The sequence below is a fragment of the Pinus tabuliformis genome, chromosome Q, assembly GCF_031772625.1.
Source record: "Pinus tabuliformis cultivar Carrire ecotype Pingquan chromosome Q, CPIR1, whole genome shotgun sequence".
In the NCBI taxonomy this organism is placed as follows: Eukaryota; Viridiplantae; Streptophyta; class Pinopsida; order Pinales; family Pinaceae; genus Pinus; species Pinus tabuliformis.
Window position 1 is genome coordinate 1185172880 of NC_142296.1, and position 22772 is coordinate 1185195651.

Genomic DNA, 22772 nt, shown 5'->3' on the forward strand with positions numbered 1-22772 from the left:
ACCCTCGCGCTATTCTTTCAATCACACGAAGGGGGGTGCGACACCACCACCCGTTTTCTTTTTAACAATACTCACAAGTGTTGACTACGCCTAACATTCCATACTTAGTTTATTTTTCACTTTACAACTATATCTTTCGTAAGCACAAAGGAAATCATAAATTCATAAAACTTTCATCATCATTATTATTTCAACACAAGTGCATAGTGGATGAATAACGAGAGGGGAAACTCCTTGAAGTATGAGTATGCCCACAAGAAGACACTATCAATTTACATAAAATTCATAGTCAGAGGGGAACCCCAAGTTCCAACTCTCAAGATCAGTAAATCTTATAAACTTAGCCTGCACCACCGTGCAACCTCACTCGAACTATTGTTCGGTGCACCTGCCCTTCAGCAGGCCGGGTCGCACTATCCACCCAGTAGATATGCCCACGGGCCACCCTCCACTGTTTAACATTCAACATGACTCTCTGTCGTTTCGTTCACCCACGCCTATCATTCAACTGAACTTGTGCAACGCTGCCTGGTCGTGTCGCCCACCCAGAGCACACTTGCGGCTTGCCTACACACTGTGCCAACCAACTCCGTGCCTGAACTGTCGTTTCCTCCAACTCATGGGTCACTCGTTTGTTACTCAGGGCGCTCTTGCCTGCTCGTCCGAACATTCGTTTCCTCCAACTCGCGGGTCACCCGTCTGTCACCTAAGGTGCTCCGGTATGCTCGTCAAACAACCCGCGTACACGAGCTGCGGGCGCATCGCTCGCCCGTTGTGTACCCCCGCCCCAGCTCATTGCGACGACCTTCGTTCAACTCGTCACACTTTCGTGTGTGCCTGCCCTCCTGCGTTCAATTGTCTGCCCTACCTGCGGTTATGCCACCCACTCGACCTGTGGTTCCACCTGCCCGCCAACCTGCAAACCAACCCGCCGACTTACCCGGAAATTATGCTGCCTGCTCGCCCTTCAGCCCAACACTTCTGCGCTATACCTCGACTCCATGGTTCGGCTCGGCCATCGCCTGCACTTTGCCCTTCTACTTATTCGCTCAAGTCTGCAGCTCGCTCCCCTTAGCTCACACCTTTATGACTTGAAGATTTCGCTTACTCCTTTTCTCCACCAAACCACTGCTAATATATATGGTTGTCCACCCATGGTAGGGGCTTCGACCATCTTCAAGCCCACCCTCCCTTTCACCGTTTCACCATTCTTAACGTTGACCCATGGTGTGGGACCGCCCACCCATATAAACTCGCCACCACCAACACTTAGTCATTTTCACAATCATGACTTTTGTGCGATGCTCTAACTCATTCGGTTGGCCCGAATCATCATTCGTGCACGCCCCTCGACTCGTCGATTATGTACAACCAACTCGTGCCAACTCGTCGGTTAAATGTGCTCTCCTAGCGTGCTCGACTCGCCAACTTCACGATGATGACTCAGGGGCCTTATAGGCATAGTGGGGTTCAAGTGATTTTGATGGCTTAGGTACTCTTGAATCGAGACTACTAAAGCCAAAGATTAGACATGCTAATCACCTCAAAACTTACATAATTTAACAAACAAAAAAAATCCATTACATTTGATCAACAATAATCAACCATCATTCTATTTCACAATTTGAAAAAAAATAGAATAAGCCAGTGCATTAACTATAAACATGGGATTGATATGATTGATATTTCACAGATTGAGGAAAAAGGCAAGTATAAATAAATGGTTAAATATAATCATAATATTAAATTTAATAAAATAGAGATGAGAATTATTATGTTTAAAACAAGGGCTACATAGTAGCTAGTGGCCATCCCTTAGTTTGAATGTAATTAAATCAAAGTAAAAATATTAAATTCAAATCAGTAGTAAGATTTAGAATTAAGTCAATTTAGATTCTAGTGATTGGTAAATTGAAGTATTTGGTTATCTGTAATTCAACATTATTTACCTTGTTTGACCAAAGTAATAGGTGATCAACCTATTACCAAATGGGTAAACCTAATACGGCAAACATAATAATAATAACAAAAGTAATGTACAACTATATATATATATATATAGATAGATATATATATGTATATGTATATATATGTATATATATATATATATGTAGATGTATATATATATATATATATATATATATATATATATATATATATATATATATATATATATACATCTACATATATATATATATATACATATATATACATATACATATACATCTACATATATATATATATATATATACATATATATACATATACATATACACACATATATATATATATATATATATATATATATATATACACTCATAGGCTTTAAAATGAAATAGGTCATACAATTTACAAAAATAATGCACAACACTTTTTTTAAGGAAATTTTAATTTCAATATGGTTAAAATCATATTAGAAATGTTTTCTAGAATGCGATCATGCAATTTTGTTTTACACTATGTTGTATGACCTTTTCTCATTTTGGAAAAAAATGTATTCCATTTTATTTTATTTAATGATATAAATTTTAAGTAATATAATAAATAATAAATTAATTTATATAATTCAAAAAATTAATAAATAAATAATTATAAATAATATATATATATATATATTATTAATAAAATTTAAATCAATTAAATAATCTAAGATAATATTGTCAATAAAATTAAATCAATTAAAATAATCTTAATTCAAGATAATATTGTACTTAGTTGAAGAGAATGTTGAAAATATAATGAAAGCTCTTTGGTCCTTGATAATGGATGGAGTTACCATCGGAAACATTGGACGGATCACAAATATTACACAGTTCTATTCCAAAAATCTCCAACAACAATATGAATAATTGTGGAAGTGTCCAATCACTTATAATATAATGAAAGTTTATTAGAAAGTTGAAAATATATGGAAATTTATTTTCAATATCATGATGGCTTTAAAGGCAAATTGGAAATATTTTCTAAAATTTGACCATGCAATCTTGCTCTTATACATAATGTTTATGACATTGTTTCATTTTAAAAAAATTATGTCGTATATTTTATTTTATTTAATATTAATAATATAAGAAATTTTAATATAATATATATTAAATTAATTTATATAATTTAAAAAAAATAATAATTTTATAATTGAATAATATAAAATATCTTTTATTAATGAAATTAAATCCATTAAATTAATTGAAACAAAAAAATTAAAAAAATATATATTTAAATGTTTTTAAAATAATTAAAAAATTAATTAAATATCAAAAATTACAAATTAAATTTGTATTTTTAAATTTACATTTATTTTTTATTAAATAACCAAATCTACATTTATCTTTTTATTAAATAACAAATAACATCAAAATAAAATAATAAATAACTAATAATAATACAAACTACCTTTAGGAAGGAGAAAAATAATACAAATCGAATAATAATTAACATTGATTCGAAATTATGGTACTAGGTTCTTTTTACACAGTTACACGAAAATTGGTGCAAACACATAACTAGTAAGGGGCTTTGAAAATCACAACATCGAATTTTAAGAACAAATTGTAATGATATCAAATGTACGTGAGTGGTTGTTTCCCTCTTCTGTTAATGAATTCGTTGCAGTAAATACAATGCATTAAAGAGCTAACTAAGCAGAGAGTATTGTTATTCGGACGAAAAACAAAATGTATTGGATTTAAATAAACAATCATTCCTGTATTAAACGTTCCTTATAATAAATAATCACATTTCATCAAATTAAATATATCAAATCAAACCTTATGGAGCAATGGTATAGATTATCAAAATCTACAACAAATGTATTTAGCCTAGTCGGTACCACCAAAGTATCAGCGACACATCAGATTGACGCAACATAATAGTCTTAAATGCATAACACAAATTTTTATGCAATAAGCAATAATATGTTCAATTCGAAAGAAAAATAAATTAAATTATATTTAAAAAATAATTAATTTCAATTTTTTAAATGGATTTTTGGTCCAAGCTAAACTAATATGCTTTGAGAAAAAACCTAATGCATAAGCTGCAGGCATAATAATGATAAATTAATGTAACTAGTTAAAAAAATGGTTGTGCACCAATTTAATTTATTTATGCTAGAAAACATAAAATCAATAATGAATATACATAGTTTTAATTTACTTTTATGATTTTTTTCATATTCTTAATTATAATTTTTTTAGTTACATTTAATTGTTTAAGAAACAAAAAAATTATAGGTATGTTTTATATTTTTATTATCAAACAAGTGGCACATAATAAGTAAAATAAGAATGGATAAAAACACATTTAATATTAAACAAGTGCTACATAATAGCTAAAATAAAAATGGATAAAAACATATTTAATACATTTTATAGATGGGCACACATGTGTTAACACACACTTTATATTAAGATATTATTCTATAATATAAAGTTTCTCAGATCTAGCTTATTCCTAATTTAGGAGTGTTGAAGATAATGGAGAATATCCTAGAATAGGTAGAGTTGGTTCACGTAACCTCAGGATAGGAATTAGTTTCTATTTCTTAGGATGTTGTTCTAACTTCCCTAAAACCATGTATTCTATTTAATGTGTAATGTTGATGAACAATGTAGAGCGTTCTGCAGAGCCAAACTCTCCTGGTTCAGACTCTCTTTTGAAGAGCTGACCAGTGGGTTTTATTTCTTTAATACAAACATTGCCATTTTTATCGTGGTATCAAAGGGTCAGGGCTGAGGAACCTGTACGTTGGCTGGTGGGTGGTTCTTTGAACCGAAATCGTCGCATGTTTTGAGTGGATAGCCGTGAAAATAACACTATTACACTTCTCGAAATTTTTATTTTTCGACCGTCGCAGTTTTTCAGTGTACAACTGCGACAGTCTCAGAAAATTGATGTAAAACTGCGACAGTCTCGGATATTGGGCGTATATCTGCGACGACGTCTCAAAAAATTGATGTATATCTGTGACAATCTCGGATATTGGGCGTATATCTGTGACGATCGTGTAAATCAAAGAAATTGCATGGGGGAGCCAAGAACAAGGCTATAAGTTGTCAGAGAAGCCGCGTGGGGAAGCCAATAACAAGGCTGTAGCTGAAAACAGAAGGTTGTCTGGAGGCGGAGAAGGAAGCCATGGTGATCTGTGCGTGTGTTGCAAGATCAAACAACAATGATCTGTCTTCGTCACAGATTTGGGGTAAATTTAACATCTTTTACCTGTCGGAAATTTTTTTTCTCTAATTCACTAAGATGAATAACAATATTTTGAAGCATGCATGAACGGGCATAACAAGCTCGATGGTTCCAATTATGCAAATTGGAAGTTTAAGATGCAGACTATGCTAGAAGCGCATGGTGCTTGGACGATTATGAATGGGGATGAGCCGAGGCCTGCAGTTGGATCAACATCGGTCCCAGATTGGGAGAAACGAGAAAGCAGAGCAAGGACAATGTTAAAGATGTCAGTGAAAGACTGCATTATACCACACATCAGAGAAGGTAAGTCAGCTAACGAGATTTGGGGAATTCTGAAGGAATTGTAGAAGATCAGGAATTCAAATCGTCTTTTGTTCCTCAAGAGTAAGATCCTATCCATGAAGATGGAGGAGAATGAAACAATTGCTTCATTTGTAGCAAGGATTAAGGATTTGAAAAACAAATTATCAGATATTGGTCATACAATGGACGATATAGATCTTGTGACCATTACAATGAATGGTGTCACTGATGATTATTAGATGTTCATCACTAGGATCAATTCCAGAGAAAAGATCCTGCATTTTGAAGAGCTGACAGGTATACTGCAGGAAGAAGAGAGGAGATCGATTCTGAAACCCCAGAGTGTCAATCTTGCATTGTTGGTGAGGAAAAAATTCTACAAAGGGAAAGGAGGTCCACAATAGAAAAACGGAGCAAGTTCACAGAAACGGCCAAATCTGACCCAAGGTATGCATCCGAATAAAAACTACTTTGAAACTAAATGTTTTTATTGCGGAAAATTGGGTCATATCGCCAAGGAATGTAGGAAAAAGAAATATCATGAAAAACAGGAGAAGCCAAAGAGAAATGCAGGTCATCTCGCGAACAATGATTAGGTGCAGAATTTAAGATTGTTCATGGCAGATCGTGATGAAAATGTTGATGCAGACATCTAGTATGTAGATTCAGGAATCTCAACACAAATGACAGGGAACAAGAATTGGTTGGAGGATTTTAAAGAGATCAACCAAGGCACACAGATTTACCTAGTGATCACCTGGTAATGCAATATACGAAAGCAAAACACTTGATCTACTTCTACAAACAATTTAGCGGAAGCTTAATTGAACATGAGCAACATCAATAAGAACACATATAACTGATAAGAAGGAATCAATCACACTTAACACATAAGAATTTACCTGGGGAAAGCCTCAGCCTAAAACCTCAACTCTGTATTATCATACATAGCATTTATACAAAGCCTTAGCTCTCACATAGCTAGCTAGCTCGCAATACAATCCTCACAGATGAAGGTGGAAATACATCAAGTTTACACAAAACCTTAGCTCTCACAGCTAGCCAGCTCTCGGTGCAATCCTCCTGGATGCTCACAGGAAATCAAGACTTCTCGTAAGCCTTCTCCTCTGCCCTCCAAGCCTCCTATTTCCTTGCGCAGTTTTTCCTGGGTGATCCTCCTGTTACCAAGTGTAACACTGATCTCTCACACTGATCTCACACCCTGTAAAATTGCACAATCCTCAAGGAACCTTAATCCTCCTGCTTGGATGATTTTCCTTTATAGGAAAAATCCATCCATCTAATAGTACAATGTCCCTCCTCTGATCTCAACTGGGTCTTTCTCTGAATTGACATGCATGAGTTATTTATGAGAGAATATTCAGTTATTTGAAGTGCAACAATTACATGCATGCAAGCATTAACTAACTGAACTCACATTAATTTAAACAAACTGTTTAAATCAATCTAACTGGACTTGACTCAGTTAACTGAGCCAACTAATTACAACTCAAATTAGAACTCATCCTTATCTCTTTGACTGATGGATAAATTCCTCAATTAATAGATAAACTGTTGCATGTCCTCACATAGACTTCAAGTTTGATTTTCCTTAACTAATTAACTCAATATGAATTAATTAATTAATTTTCAAACTGCTGTTAATATCAAATTCGATTTTTACTTCCTATTTTTAGTCCAGGGACTGACTAAAATAAGAATCCATCATGAACTGCTAAAACTAGAAATTCTATTTTTAGCACTTCCATTTTTTATTCCCTGTTGCCCAATCTAGCACTGGTACCCAAACTTCTATTTTTAGTAGTGTTATTTTTAGCACTTCTATTTTTAGAAATTTCTTGTTGCCATTTTCAACAATATCAAATAAATCTATAATGTAATGTATGTGCCTGGCATAACAAAGAACTTGATTTCTGTATCAATGATTACAGATCAAGATTTGAAAGTTGAATTTTTAAAATCTAATTGTTACATTAAGGATCTGCTAGATGGAATGAAGACAATTGCTACAGGAATCTGAACAGGAGGACTGTACAAGTTGGATGTGAGACCTGCATCGGTTCAAGCATTGATAGCAATGAGCCTGACTACAGAAGAGCTTTGGCACCAGAGATTCGGCCACATCAATTACAATGATTTGCTGTTACTACAGAGGAAAGAAATGGTAAGAGATCTTCCTATGCTAAAGCAAGTACATAATGATTGCGATGCTTGTACTTTAGGAAAAATTCATAGAGAAGAATTCCCTGTTAGAGTAGAAAAGAAACAGAGGGATATACTGGAGTTAGTGCACATAGACCTTTGTGGTCCCATGTAGACAAAATCATTAGGAGGTGCACTGTATTTCCTACTGTTTATTGATGACTGTACGAAGTTTTCTTGGGTGCATTTCTTAATTAAGAAGAGTCATACATTCGAATACTTTAAGCAGTTTAAAAATATGATTGAAAGACAAATAGGGAAATAGATAAAAAATATCTGTTCTGATCAAGGGGGAGAATACAGGAAATATGAACTCATCAGATATTATGTGTTGAGATTGCAACAAGATGATGGAGCTTAGTGAAAAGAGTCGCCTTCACTAAGTGGGCCCGCAGGCTATTTTTGGCGCAAGTCTATTTTTAGACATATGGATCATGTCTATGGATTGCAGGTTGCTGTTTATGGATGATTGATCAAGTTGGGAAAAAAATAGATGGACTTCTATTTTTGATGAAAGTGTGAGTGATCACAGTGTGAGTGATCAAAGTCTATTTTTAGACTGGCTGTCAAAAATAGAAAATTCAAATATTATTATCTCACAATAATATTTGGACTATAAACTTAATCTTATTCTCTTGGAGCACTTCAGTTTGAGCTACAGAAGTGGCACATGCAGATGTCAGAAGGAAATATGCTTTTCTTATGAGTCAGTTGAGTTGTTGCATGCATGACTTCAGTTAGAACTCAATCAGTTGAGTTTGGTGGAGTTGATTGTGGAGTTGATGGAGTTGTGTTCAGTTTAGCTTTGTTAAACTAGTTGTATTTAGTCTAACTGGCAAATAGACTAGAGATGAGTTGGGTGAATTAGTTATTAATTAATTCACAAGTTATTAACTCATAATACAACTAATGAATACATCAGTTAACTCAGTTGCATGTCAGTGCATGTTTAGTTCAACAGGGACAGGTGGTAGAGAATCAGATTGCTATCAGTTGTGACTATAGTTGTGCACCAGATCTTGCACAATCAAGGGATTGAGTATGCCAATGAGTTTGCTCACGTATTTGCCCACATTATAGCTTGTGCTCACGTCCAACAAAGTGTGAGTGACTATTTTTCAGGTGAAAAACGAGTTTGGTGAGCCATTCTCATTAGTTCTTGAGCAGGTATTGAGCAGTGGAGGCAGGCAAGCAGTGGAAGAGATTTGGAGATCAGATCTGAGTTGTATTGTGTGTAATAGAGGTGGAGATACTTGTGAGAAGTATTATGCTCTGTAATGTTACATGAGTCAATCATTATATACAGATAGTTGGGGTTTTTTAGCGAGATGCTTTCCCCGGTATACATACTGTGTTAATGTGTGAATGCTCTTGATGTTTTATTGTTATTGATGCTGCTATATTGATGATCAATGTATAGGAGCTTATGTATTGTGTATGTTTTCCGCAATAGTACATGATCAGGATAATCTTCATTGAATATGTGTTAAATTATTCAAAATTTCTACATGGTATCAGAGCGAGCTAGATAATTGTAGAAAAAGTTTCTACATGGTATCGGAGCTGTTGATCATCAGATCTACTATTCAGGAAGTGTTTACATTCTATTTCTTCAGGCAGAGTCTGTAGTCGGGCCAGGTAGCCTCTGGGTTCATCCTTCCTTTGGAAGGTGAGATATCCGGTGAATGCCCATACAGTCAATCTCTGTACGAGAAATATTGTGTTCTCACGAATTTTAGATCGGAAGCGGTTGAGTTTGAGCTGGTGGAAATCGAATTTGCAGCAATGTTGTTGAAATGTCTTTCAACGGATTGCAAATGTTATTCCAAAGCAAGAGCGACCTGGCGCTCAAGGATAAACTCAGAAACAATAAAGGTGAGAATGGATCTTCATCAAAGGTATCTGATGAAGAGAATTGCGCTTTGGCTGCCAAAGCAAAGAAAGGGAAGAGCAAGAAAGCTTCTCAGTCTGGTGCGAAAGGCAAGAAGCAGGATATGTCCAAGGTGAAGTGTTTTCACTGTCACCAGAACGGACACTATACCACAAATTGTCCGCAGAAGAAGAAGAACAAGCAAGCTGCTGGATCTGCAGGGGGAAAGGCCTTAGCTTCTCAGTTTGAGCTTGATTTTTCATTGATCGCATGCTTGGTTTCAAGTGTGATGGGATCAGTGTGGTTCTTGGACAGTGGTGCATCTTTTCACATGACGGGAGATAAATATTTGTTCTCTGATCTGGAGGACAAAGATCTTGGAGTGCACATAGAGATGGGCGATGATGGTAGATACATTGCGACCGGTATCGGTACCATTTCCTTTGAGAGGGAGTCTGGTAAACCCTTTGTATTGAAGGAAGTCATGCATGTTCCAGGATTGAAGAAGAATCTTATCTCAGTGGCGATGTTAGAAGACAAGGGGTATGATGTTGTTTTTAGTGTGGGAAAGGCTTTCCTGCGCAACAAGACAACTGGTGAGACCCGGAAGATAGGGGTTAGAGTGAGGAACCTTTATCAGTTGCATGTAGATGGATGCGCAACAATGGCAGGCAAGGCAGAAGGATTGGTGAGCCGGGATGATGGCGAGTTGTGGCACAGGAGATTGGGTCACCTTCACCATGGAGCCTTGAAGATACTGCAGCAGATCACTACAGGGCTTCCTAAAGGCACACTTGCACAGTCAGATCAGTGCAAGGGGTGTACCTTGGGGAAGTTTGTGAAAGCCACCTTTCACGAGAAGGATAGTCGCGCCACGACGATCCTTGAGAGAATTCACACAGACGTGTGTGGACCTTTCTCAGTTGCTTCGACAGTAAAACACAGGTATTATGTGATTTTTGTTGATGATTTCTCTCGTAAGTGCTGGATCTTCTTCATGCAGAAGAAGAGCGAGACATAATCAAAGTTCTGTGAATTCAAAGCACTGGTCGAGAAGGAGTCGGGGAAGAAGGTGAAGGCTCTTAGGAGCGATAATGGTGGTGAATACATCTCGGACGAGTTCAAGGATTTCTGCAAGACAGAAGGGATTCGTAGAGAGCTCATAGCTCCCCATAACCCACAGCAGAACGGGGTAGCTGAGCGGAAGAACATAACGATTGTGGGTGCTGCACGGGTAATGTTGCATGATCAGGGCCTACCCCTTCACTTGTGGGCGGAAGCATGCAATACAACAATTTATGTGCAGAACCGTTGTCCTCATAGGATACTTGGCATGAGTACACTTGAGGAGACTTATTCTGGTAAGAAGCCTGATCTTTCTCATTTGAGGATTTTTGGTGCTAACGTTTACATGCATGTGACGAAGGATGCCAGGAAGAAGTTGGAGCCGACCACAGAGGTTGGGATATTTGTGGGGTACACTGATACGCCCCACAACTATCGTGTGTATTTGCCAGACAGTGGTAAAACTGTTGTGCGACGGGATATAAAATTTCAGGAGGAGAAAGCCATGAAGTGTTCGCTTGAGAGGGAGCTACACTTGCATGCAGATGAGGAGCTATTAATTCCTAAGGATGAGCTTCAGGACGTGGATCAGCCACAGGACGAGGTTCATGGAGTGGAAGAGACCACTCATGCAGCGCCAACCATCAGAGGGCGAAAGCGCTTGACAGAAGTTGAGCGACTCGCTCAAGATGCAGAGAAAGTTGTAGGACCACTACAGCCCAACGTAGGCAGAGACAGTCACCTTATCGGTACACTGGATACATGGCTCTTATGAGCAAGTGTGTTGTGACTGAGCCATCCTCTTTCGAGGAAGCTGTGGAGGATCCCGCATGGGTAGACGCCATGGTGGAAGAGTATGATTCTATTGTCAGAAACAGTGCATGGGAGATTATTCCTAGACCGGAAGGGAAATCAGTGGTGGGTTCGAGATGGATCTACAAAGTTAAGCAGGCAGCTGACGGGAGTGTGGAGAAGTACAAGGCAAGATTTGTTGCCCGAGGCTTTTCACAGATTGAGGGGATCGATTATGAGGAGACCTTTGCACCTGTCGCAAGGTATTCTTCGATACGAACGATTCTTGCTCTCTCAGCGCAGATGGGATGGCACATTCATCATATGGATGTGAAGACTGCGTTCCTCAACGGAGTCATTGAGGAGGAGGTGTACATTGAGCAACCCGAAGGCTTTGAAGTCTTCAGCAGCGAGTCGCATGTGTGCAGGCTCAAGAGAGCGCTGTATGGGTTGAAGCAAGCACCACGTGCTTCGTACACACGGATAGAAAGCTATTTCACAGGACTTGGATTCTCCAAGAGCGAGGCGGATCCGAACCTATACCAGATTGTGGTGGAGGGAAAGTTGCTTATCATTGTACTGTATGTTGATGATTTAATTCTAACGGGTGATGAGCTGTTAATACTGTCATGCAAGAAGGATCTTGCTACAGAGTTTGAGTTGAAGGATTTGGGCCTCCTTCACTATTTCCTGGGATTGGAAATATGGCAGCACAGTGGTGGACTGTTTGTTTCTCAGGGTAAGTATGCTCGGGAGATACTGGAGAAGTTCAACATGCATGGCTGCAATCCTGTTGATACTCCTCTTCCTGGAGGTTGGAGGAAGGATGATGCCACTTCGGGAGAAGAAGTGGATGCCACTGTTTATCGACAGTTGGTGGGGTCGCTGATGTATTTGGTCAATACACGACCTAATATATGCTATGTAGTTAACCAGCTTTCACAAGCTATGGTTAAGCCTACCAAGCTCTTCTGGAAGGCAGGCAAGCATGTATTGCGCTACTTGAGAGGCACATCGGGATATGGTTTGTGGTACAGACATGAGGATGAGGTGAAGCTATGTGGCTTCACGGATGCAGATTGGGCAGGGAGCCCAACAGACAGAAAGAGCACATCAGGAGGGGTCTTCAGTATTGGATCCACAACAGTTTCTTGGTACAGCAAGAAATAGAGATCCGTGGCACGCAGTTCAGCGGAGGCCGAGTATATGGCAGCAAGTTTGGCTGCATGCAAGGCTATATGGATGAGGAAGATTCTAGTTGGTTTGTTCGGTTCTCATTTGGATCCTACTGTGATTTACTGTGATAACCAGAGTTGCATTAAACTCTCGGCTAATCCTATATTTCATGATAGATCTAAACATATTGACATCAGGTACCATCATATCAGAGATTGTGTGCAGCGGAGGATCATGTTACTTTCGTACATTCCAACTGAGGATCAGGATGCTGATATTCTAACGAAGGCTCTCACCAGGAGAAAATTCGAGTACCACCGAGGCAGGATAGGGGTTGCTGATAATCCATATCTTGTCGAGAGGGAGTGTTGATATTGCAACAAGATGATGGAGCTTAGTGAAAAGAGTCGCCTTCACTAAGTGGGCCCGCAGGCTATTTTTGGCGCAAGTCTATTTTTAGACTATGTCTATTTTTAGACATATGGATCATGTCTATGGATTGCAGGTTGCTGTTTATGGATGATTGATCAAGTTGGGAAAAAAATAGATGGACTTCTATTTTTGATGAAAGTGTGAGTGATCACAGTGTGAGTGATTAAAGTCTATTTTTAGACTGGCTGTCAAAAATAGAAAAGTCAAATATTATTATCTCACAATAATATTTGGACTATAAACTTAATCTTATTCTCTTGGAGCACTTCAGTTTGAGCTACAGAAGTGGCACATGCAGCTGTCAGAAGGAAATACGCTTTTCTTATGAGTCAGTTGAGTTGTTGCATGCATGACTTCAGTTAGAACTCAATCAGTTGAGTTTGGTGGAGTTGATTGTGGAGTTGATGGAGTTGTGTTCAGTTTAGCTTTGTTAAACTGGTTGTATTTAGTCTAACTGGCAAATAGACTAGAGATGAGTTGGGTGAATTAGTTATTAATTAATTCACAAGTTATTAACTCATAATACAACTAATGAATACATCAGTTAACTCAGTTGCATGTCAGTGCATGTTCAGTTCAACAGGGACAGGTGGTAGAGAATCAGATTGCTATCAGTTGTGACTATAGTTGTGCACCAGATCTTGCACAATCAAGGGATTGAGTATGCCAATGAGTTTGCTCACGTATTTGCCCACATTATAGCTTGTGTTCACGTTCAACAAAGGGTGAGTGACTATTTTGCAGGTGAAAAACGAGTTTGGTGAGCCATTCTCATCAGTTCTTGAGCAGGTATTGAGCAGTGGAGGCAGGCAAGCAGTGGAAGAGATTTGGAGATCAGATCTGAGCTGTATTGTGTGTAACAGAGGTGGAGATACTTGTGAGAAGTATTATGCTGTGTAATGTTACATGAGTCAATCATTAATATACAGATAGTTGGGGTTTTTTAGCGAGATGCTTTCCCCAGGATACATACTGTGTTAATGTGTGAATGCTCTTGATGTTTTATTGTTATTGATGCTGCTATATTGATGATCAACGTAGAGGAGCTTATGTATTGTGTATGTTTTCCGCAATAGTACATGATCAGGATAATCTCCATTGAATATGTGTTAAATTATTCAAAATTTCTACATTATGAAGACCATGGAATTTTGTAGCAGTTTACGATACCCCATACTCCACAGTAGAATGGAGTAACAAAAAGGAAGAACAAAACTCTGGTGGAATGTGCGAGAAATATGCTGAAGGGTAAGAATCTTTCAAATGGTTTTTGAGCTGAAGCAGTGAATACTGCGGTTTATTTAAAAAATAGGAGTCCTACAAGAAGTCTTGAGTCTAAAACTTCTTTTAAAGCATTATATGGATATAAGCCTGCAGTAAAACACTTAAGAATATTTGGATGTAAAGCATTTTCCCATATACCAAACGAAGATAGAAGAAAATTAGACTCAAAAGCCATCAGATGTACTTTTATAGGGTATTGTTCGTCATATAAAGCATACAGATTATTTAATCCCTCTAGTCATAAGATCTTTGTTAATAGAGATGTTAAATTCCATGAACAGGATAATGAAGAACCTGATGATAACTATGATGGATGGGACATTCCATACTTTGAGGAAGAAGAAGCAGAGAACAATCAGGGTTAGCAGCAAACAAAGGTAGAGGATGAACAACAACAACAGGAAGAAATAAGATTTGAAACCACCACCCCACCACTCAGGATATCAGGTAGGAAAGCTAAAATGCCTGCGAGATATAGGGAAAATGCTTTTATAACTAGTATGATGAATGTGGTTGAACCGTCTAGTTATAAAGAAGCAAATGAAAGTAATGAATGGAAAATAGCCATGGAACAAGAATATGATTCAGTAATCAGAAACAACAATTGGGAATTGGTAGAACTTCCTAGAGGAAAACAGGTCATAGGTTGTAAATGGTTATATAAACCGAAAATTAATGCAGATGGAACTATAGAAAAACTGAAAGCTAGGTTGGTTGCAAAGGGGTACACACAAAAAGAAGGGATAGACTATGAACAAACCTTCACCACTGTAGCTAAATTTAACACCATCATAATGTTAATCGCTTTAGCTACTAAGAAACATTGGATGATGCACTAACTAGATGTAAAGTCTGCATTTCTGAATGGAGAACTGAAAGAAGAGGTTTATTTAGAGCAACCGGAAGGGTTTGTCCAGAAGGGAAAAGAACATTTAGTCTGTAGGTTGAAGAAAGCACTCTATGGAATAAAACAAGCTCCCGGGTCATGGTATGCATGCACACGCACTTTATATTTAGATATTATTCTATAATATAGAGTTTCTTAGATCTAGCTTATTCCTAATTTAGGAGGCAGGTTGAGAGAATATCTCAACCTTCACCAACAAATCACAAACAAAATTTTCAGATATAGAATGTAAGCATTAAATCTAAGTCCCCCCCTTAATGCTTACATTACAAATATTATTGAAACAACCCATAGACAACAAAATACATAATCATTCTTTAAATGGTTTACAGTTTCTAGATTAACATAGGCTTCATCAAGTTGTCTCATAACCCTCATAAAGGTGTAGTCGACGAGTTGGATTCCTGAGTTCCACTCTTGAACTTATGAATCACGGATCTCCTGAATTCAATTACTAAACAACATCCCAAATTGTCGCATAACCTCACTAGAAGACCACTCTCACGTCTTCAACAAATGAGGGATCCTTCCATAGACCCATAACTGCCAAAATATATGTACAACCATCCATCTTCAGCATTTTCACTGAACTATAGCTATTCTAAACGAGTTTGAGAGGTTCAATTTCTTCATTGAACTCATCATCATCAAAATTCAATGAGTATTCATCTGTGGCTATGTTCGTTGATTCCTCCACCTTCCGTTTTAATAGATCACTAGCACAATTTTTTCAATTCCATGTTGTATGCCCAATTTTCTTGTAGTAGTAGCATTCAACTTTATTTGAAATTTTCTTTCTCATCCTTGTCTTTAAAAAGAATGCATTTCTATTTGAGAATTTCCTTCGATATCCTTTGGTTTTAGCCTCTTTTCCTTTGCCAAAAGTGTTGCAATTGTCTCATCCAATGTATGTGAAGGAATTTAACTTAAGGTGAGGATTACATGCTAAAACTTGAAGGTAGGTTGTTTAATAAGATTGTTTTTGGCTCTTCATCTTCTACCTTGGCACCAATTTCAACTATCTGTCTTATAAGTGACATTAAATTATTTACATGACTAGAAATATATATTTTTTCATTCATTTTAAGTCTAAACAACTTCAATTTTATGGAAAATTGTGCATTTGTAGCATTTGCACGAAAAAATTGAATCACCTATTCCCATATTAATTTAGATGATTTAGTGAGATTTACATGATGTAACTATGAATATGAAAGAGAAATTTTGATAATGGATTGTCATGCGTATCTAGAGTAGACCAATTCACTCCATGCTTCAATCTAGGTTAGGGTTGTGTTAATTGATGACATTGACAAGATTTTTAAGTATCGTTGCAGGGATATATTATGCTCACTACACTGTTATTCTGAAAAAAGTCTTTCAACAAAACTCGAGCCTCTTGAGCTCTAGCAATTGTGCTCCCACTTGTTGAGATTCACAAGAACAATGAATCAACAACAAATATCTTCTCGATGAAAGGCTATTGGACTGGGAGTTTCAAATTCATTTTTAGAATACATTTCCTGTCAAAGCACTCTCTTCATTGATCATGATTCCACTTTCTTCCATCATTGCAGATACTTAAATAGGTTCCTCACACTTAGACAATGACCCTTTATTACTTCACATGTAAGCTATTTGTATCAACAAATTCCTTCCAACTCTCGGTCACTTCCCCCACAATCTTCACAATTGATCCAACTATGCCACATAAAGGGCCCTCCCTCTCCTTCAATGTAATGACTCTCTCTTCTCTGTTTCTCTCAACAGATCTCAAGTCTTGTAGCATGTTCTCCTCAATCACTTGATGGCCTCCATGCAATATCGATCTATTACTCAACAACCTCAGCCACATTTGAAACAAACCCAACTCCAACCTTAAGCTTTGATACCAAATAAGAATGAATAAAAACACATTTGATCTATTTCACACAAGGACATGCATGCACTAACGCACACACACAAGCTTTAAATTCAGATATTACTATATAATATAGAGTTTCTCAGATCTAACTTATTCCTAATTTAGGAAGGGAGGTTGGGAGAATATCTCAACCTTCACCAACAACTCACAAACCAACTTTTCAAGTATAGAATGTAAGCATTAAATCTAAGTGCTAGTCACTGGCTTAATTTCACTATAGCTAAATTAAAATAAAAAACAATAAATGTATAAATATTTCATCAAGATTTTATAAAGATTTGATGGTACACTGCATTAACTAACTCAATTCGTTATATAATAAGGCCATCCCAATCAAATACATGAAAAATAAAACTAAATTATTTTAAAAATAAATTAATTTCTTTTGCTAATATTAATTTTATAGAATGCAATCTAATTTTCAATAAAATAATTAATACTCAAAATTAGTTTAGATTGTGTTATCTCTACATAGGCTAAGGATGATAATGCACAAATTAGTACTATAAATGTAATTTTACTTTTGGGATATTCAAATTAAATATTAAGGCTAACACAATTTTTTTTTATCTCACATATATTTTTAATATGTCTTCCACTTCAAACCTAAATACTATGTTGAAATAAATATATGCTCTGGATATTGTATATTCAAAGATTAGCATCGTTAAACATATATTTTTAATATGTGTTCCACTTTAAACCTAAATATCATGTTGAAATGCCCACGGGGCTTTGGATTGATGGTGAATGGGTGCGCTGTTAAGGCACTCCTTGCCATAGGTTACCGGTTCAAATCCCCCATGGGTACTTAGGTAGTCTTAACTAGAAAAAAAGTACTATGTTGAAATAAATATATGCTCTGGATATTGTATATTCAAAGATTAGCATCGTTAAAGTTGTTTGAATTTTTTAGAAAGTTAAAATGTTGAAAAAGTTCAATGTAAACATAACGTTATAATAAAACAATTACACGTCAATGCTTTCATGTTAACAAAGCAGTCTTGTCACATCATTGGTGTTAACAAAATTGCATACGGTAACACCAGCTGTGGAGTTAATTTGCAGGGATAACAGGTGGTAACAATGTGCATGTAATGAGATTGATAATTTTAGTTTGAAAACAATGTAGGATGTTACTTGTCATTTCAAATTTATACCCAACCATAAGAGAGGTCGCAGAGGTATAGGCAAGGGTAAGCAAGTTTGCAGAGGTATAGGGAAGGGTGGCGCTTACTATTTTAAATAAATTAAAGTTGGTGATGGGATTTGTTTTCATATTGTTTATATTTTCTTATATTACTTGCAGAATTTTGTAGAATTTTTCTACAAATCAGCTAGCTCTGATACCATGTAGAACTTTTTCTACAAATCAGCTAGCTCTAATACCATGTAGAAATTTCCCACCTATAGATCAACCTGGTAATGCAATGTACTAAAGCAAAACACTTGATATACTTCTACAAACAATTTAGCAGAAGCTTAATCAACCATGAGCAACATCAATAAGAACACATATAACTGATAAGAAGGAATCAATCACACATAACACAAAAGAATTTACCTGGGGAAAGCACCTGCCTAAAACCCCATCTCTGTATTATCATACAAGTGGAAATATAGTCTGGATTACACAAAGCATTAGCTCGGAAGCTATCCATCTCTCAGTATAATCCCTCTACTGCTCATAAACAGTCAAAGGCTTCTCACAAACCTTCTCCTCTACCCTCCAAGCCTCCTATTTCTATGCACAGTTTTTCTTGGGTCCTCCAGCTGCAACCTGTGTGATTCTCACCTCACACACAACACTGACCTAATAACTGCACAAACCTGAAGGAGATAAATCCTCATCATGGATGAGCTTCCTTTATAGGAAAAATATTCATCCAAATGATAGTGCACTGTCCCTTCTTTGATCTCAAATGGGTCTCTGACAGAATTGACATGCATCAGTTATCCATGAGTGAATACACAGTTATCTGAAAATAATAGTTGTCACATGCATGCAAGCATCGACAAACTATATCTCATTAATTTAACAACTTGTTAAATTAATTTGACTGAACTTGACTAAGTTAAACTAAGTCAACTGACCGTCTCAATATAGAACTCATCCTTAATTCCTCAATCAGTGGAGCAAATCAAGGACACATTCCCCAATTAGTGGAGAATAAATTGCATGTTCTCACAAAGACTTCAAGTTTGCTTTTCCATAACTAATTAACTCATGGAGATTAATTAATTAATATTTTAAACTGTTGTTAAGACCAAATTCGTTTTTACTTCCTATAGTTAGACCAAGGGCTGCTAAAAATAGGAAGGAACCCAGAAATGCTATTTTTAGAAGAGCAGTTTCACCTCTCACCCAAGGTGGCCAAAATGTTCATTGGCTAAACTGCTATTTTTAGACATGCTATTTTTAGCAGTTCTATTTTTAGCACTTTCTAAATTTAGCATTTCTTGGTGCACACTTTTCAACATTACTTGAGTACCGTCTCCAAAAATTTAAATAACAAATTAAACCAATTTAAAAAATATTCATTAAAATTTTATATAAACAGAAAACAATTCCAGAAACCCGCCATGGAATTTCGCAGACACTCTTACCGGAGAAGAGGTAAGACTTGCCATTATGTATTTCAGCTTTTGCATTTATTTCATTCTTTTGCTTGCCTGCATTCATGGGTTCTCATGCTAGTCATAGGATCATTTCTCTCAATCAACGAAAACAAATCTCTTGTTGTGCTCAAGTTTCAGCCACTATTTCTTGGGGCCATGAATTCAATTTTATTTTCAGAGATTACAAGCCAAATTAAATATGATTGAACTTCTTTCTCCCATTATTATATTCATTTTTTCAATAGAATATTAAGTTACATGAAAATTTATTTTATTACAGTTTTCCCGTGAACAAACATCTCGTGATCCCATGAATTACTTGAATATGAGGTATGCCTCTTATTCCAAAAATAAATTAATTTCTTTTTCTGATGTCAACTTTATTAATGCAATGTAATTTTTAATCAAATAAGAAAATAATTTATGGTTAAACAACTTATCAATTGCATTATCTCTTCTTGTGGTAGAGATAAAAACTTGCATGCAGTGATCTAGGTTTCATTATAAGCAGTGAAGCCAATGCTCCCACAACTAGGATTTGTTTTTCACAATATGGCAAAGTAGAGGATGCAAAGAAATTCAGATTGAGATTTAATGACCATGAATTATATTCCATACAAATGAAGAAACTTATATGGGTAATTGGAATTGAAAATTACAAATGGAGGGTTAATATTTGATTATGAAGTATATGTGTGTTATTTGTGTTATTGTTGAAATAAAATAATAAATAAAAAATTAATTAATATAAAAAATTTAGATTAGAGTTTTATTTTTTTGTTCTATCTTTAAATATTATAATTTTTTTTTTTAATCAAATTTTATTGATTTACTTAATTGTTTTAATTAAAAAATATGAAAAATTTATTCTAAAATAAAAATATCTATCAACATAATTATAACATTTTATTAACCTTTTTCTTTTTTGGTATCTAGAGGAATTGGCAATTGGCCTAGTCTCATAGTCTCGTGACACGTGGTTGATTCCAATCGCTACCACTATAGCCTCTAGGCGCATATGTATGCCCCTTCCGCGTGCATAGGTGAATCTGGGGATTTGAACCACACACCTCCTCGCATGTAATACTTCATACACATTTACGCCTGAAACCATACACAATTATGCCGACCTTCTAAACATAGTAGGGGCTAGAATACCTAGGCCCAATGCTCCACTGACTTGGACTTCTAGTGATACCCATAGGTAAAATTACAAGCATGATTAACCCAAACAAACTCAATCAATATGCAGAGTACCTGACTCTTCTAAATACAAGTCAAACTGTGAGATGAAGGAGGAGTATAACCTTGCTTGACTAGTGTACTGTCTAATGCATCCAAGCAATGGATACAACACCTATCATTCTTCGCTCCCCCATTCCATATCCCATGCATAGATTCTCTCCTCCTATTACAATGGCTTCTCGCCATCCATAATTTTTTGCCATAGGTTTGTTCGCCTACCAAATTTGCTTTGCTGGGCTCAATTCCTCCCAAGACAAACAAGCTACCTTCTCTCTTTAACAAGTCCATTGTATTGCCAAATAAGGGAATACATAATTGCAAAATCACAGCTAACACCACAACAACCAGACTTCGACTGTCTTGGTTATGCTATCTCACACCTCTACACCAGGTCACTATCAACTTTTTCCCCAGATTTTTCCTCCGACATAACCAAGAAAATTGTTTAAACCCTACAACTTCCCTGCCCCTCTTCTCATGCCATCGAATTAGCATGTCAAATGCCATTACTCCATCCTATAGCAATACACAAATGCATTGATGTAGTACACCATTCCCAATCCTCAAACTCCACTCCGCCCTCCTTGCCATCATTTCACACACAAATGATTTTGGAAATAAATCCTCCTATTTTACTCTTTTACTCTTCACTAAAAGTGAACACCACACACCAACCCAACATGTTTACTAAATAAAATAACAACATCCTAACCGCCTCCATCATACTCATCACCCCATCCAAAAAAGTACAAATCAATACATTAACACAACAAAAATTACCTATATAAATACATTCTACCTTTATACTATCCCTACATTAAAACAATACAAATTATCTATATAAATACATTCTACCTTTATACTATCCCTATGTACAAGGTTTTATTTATTTTTATTACCAATTACTAAAATGATACAAATCAATACGTTGAAACAACACTTCATATCAAATAATCTATAAAATTGCTTTCCATCCCTATTTATAAGTCAATACTTTAGGTTTCTTTTGGTTATTACAATGGTAGAAGTCAATCCATTCATGCAACACTTCACCATTGCTTGAACCATTAAAAGCCTTCACGGGTTTTGTAAAGTCAATACTTTAAGTTTTCTTTGATTATTAAAATGATAAAAGTCAAGTCAATATTACTTTAGGTTTTCTTTGATTAATGCAACACTTCACCATTTTGTTTTGTAAAGGCCGCCTTTTGACTTAATTTCGATCATTTACTTCATTCTCTTTTGATGTACATTTTTGCTTGTAACTTTTATCTTATAATTAAAATAAAATCTCGTCTTTCATTTGAGAAACAACGTCGATCCATTAACATGTTTTGCAATTGGTTGGACGATGTATAGATTGTTTGATTTGGTTGTGGGTGCAAAAAGGAATGACGTATGTCTTTATGAAGTTATGTAGGATAAGGGATGAAAATTAGCACCAAACAATAGATATAAAAGGTATTGGGCTCAAAGAACCACCACTTTTCACAATGAGCGTTGAATAACAACCTTGATTGGTAATACTTTGTTTTGTATTGGAGTTATTAAGAGTGAATGGAGAGGTGGGTTTTATATGGGATGTTTTTAGGTAATTATAGTTGCAATGATTTTTATTTTTTATTTTTTTATTTTTTTGTCTTAGCCCACTTGTTTATTTGTTGATGGTTGAATTCTACTTTTTTTTATGGCATTCTAGTTCTCTTCAATATTTGTTAGTTGATGGCTAAAGTTTA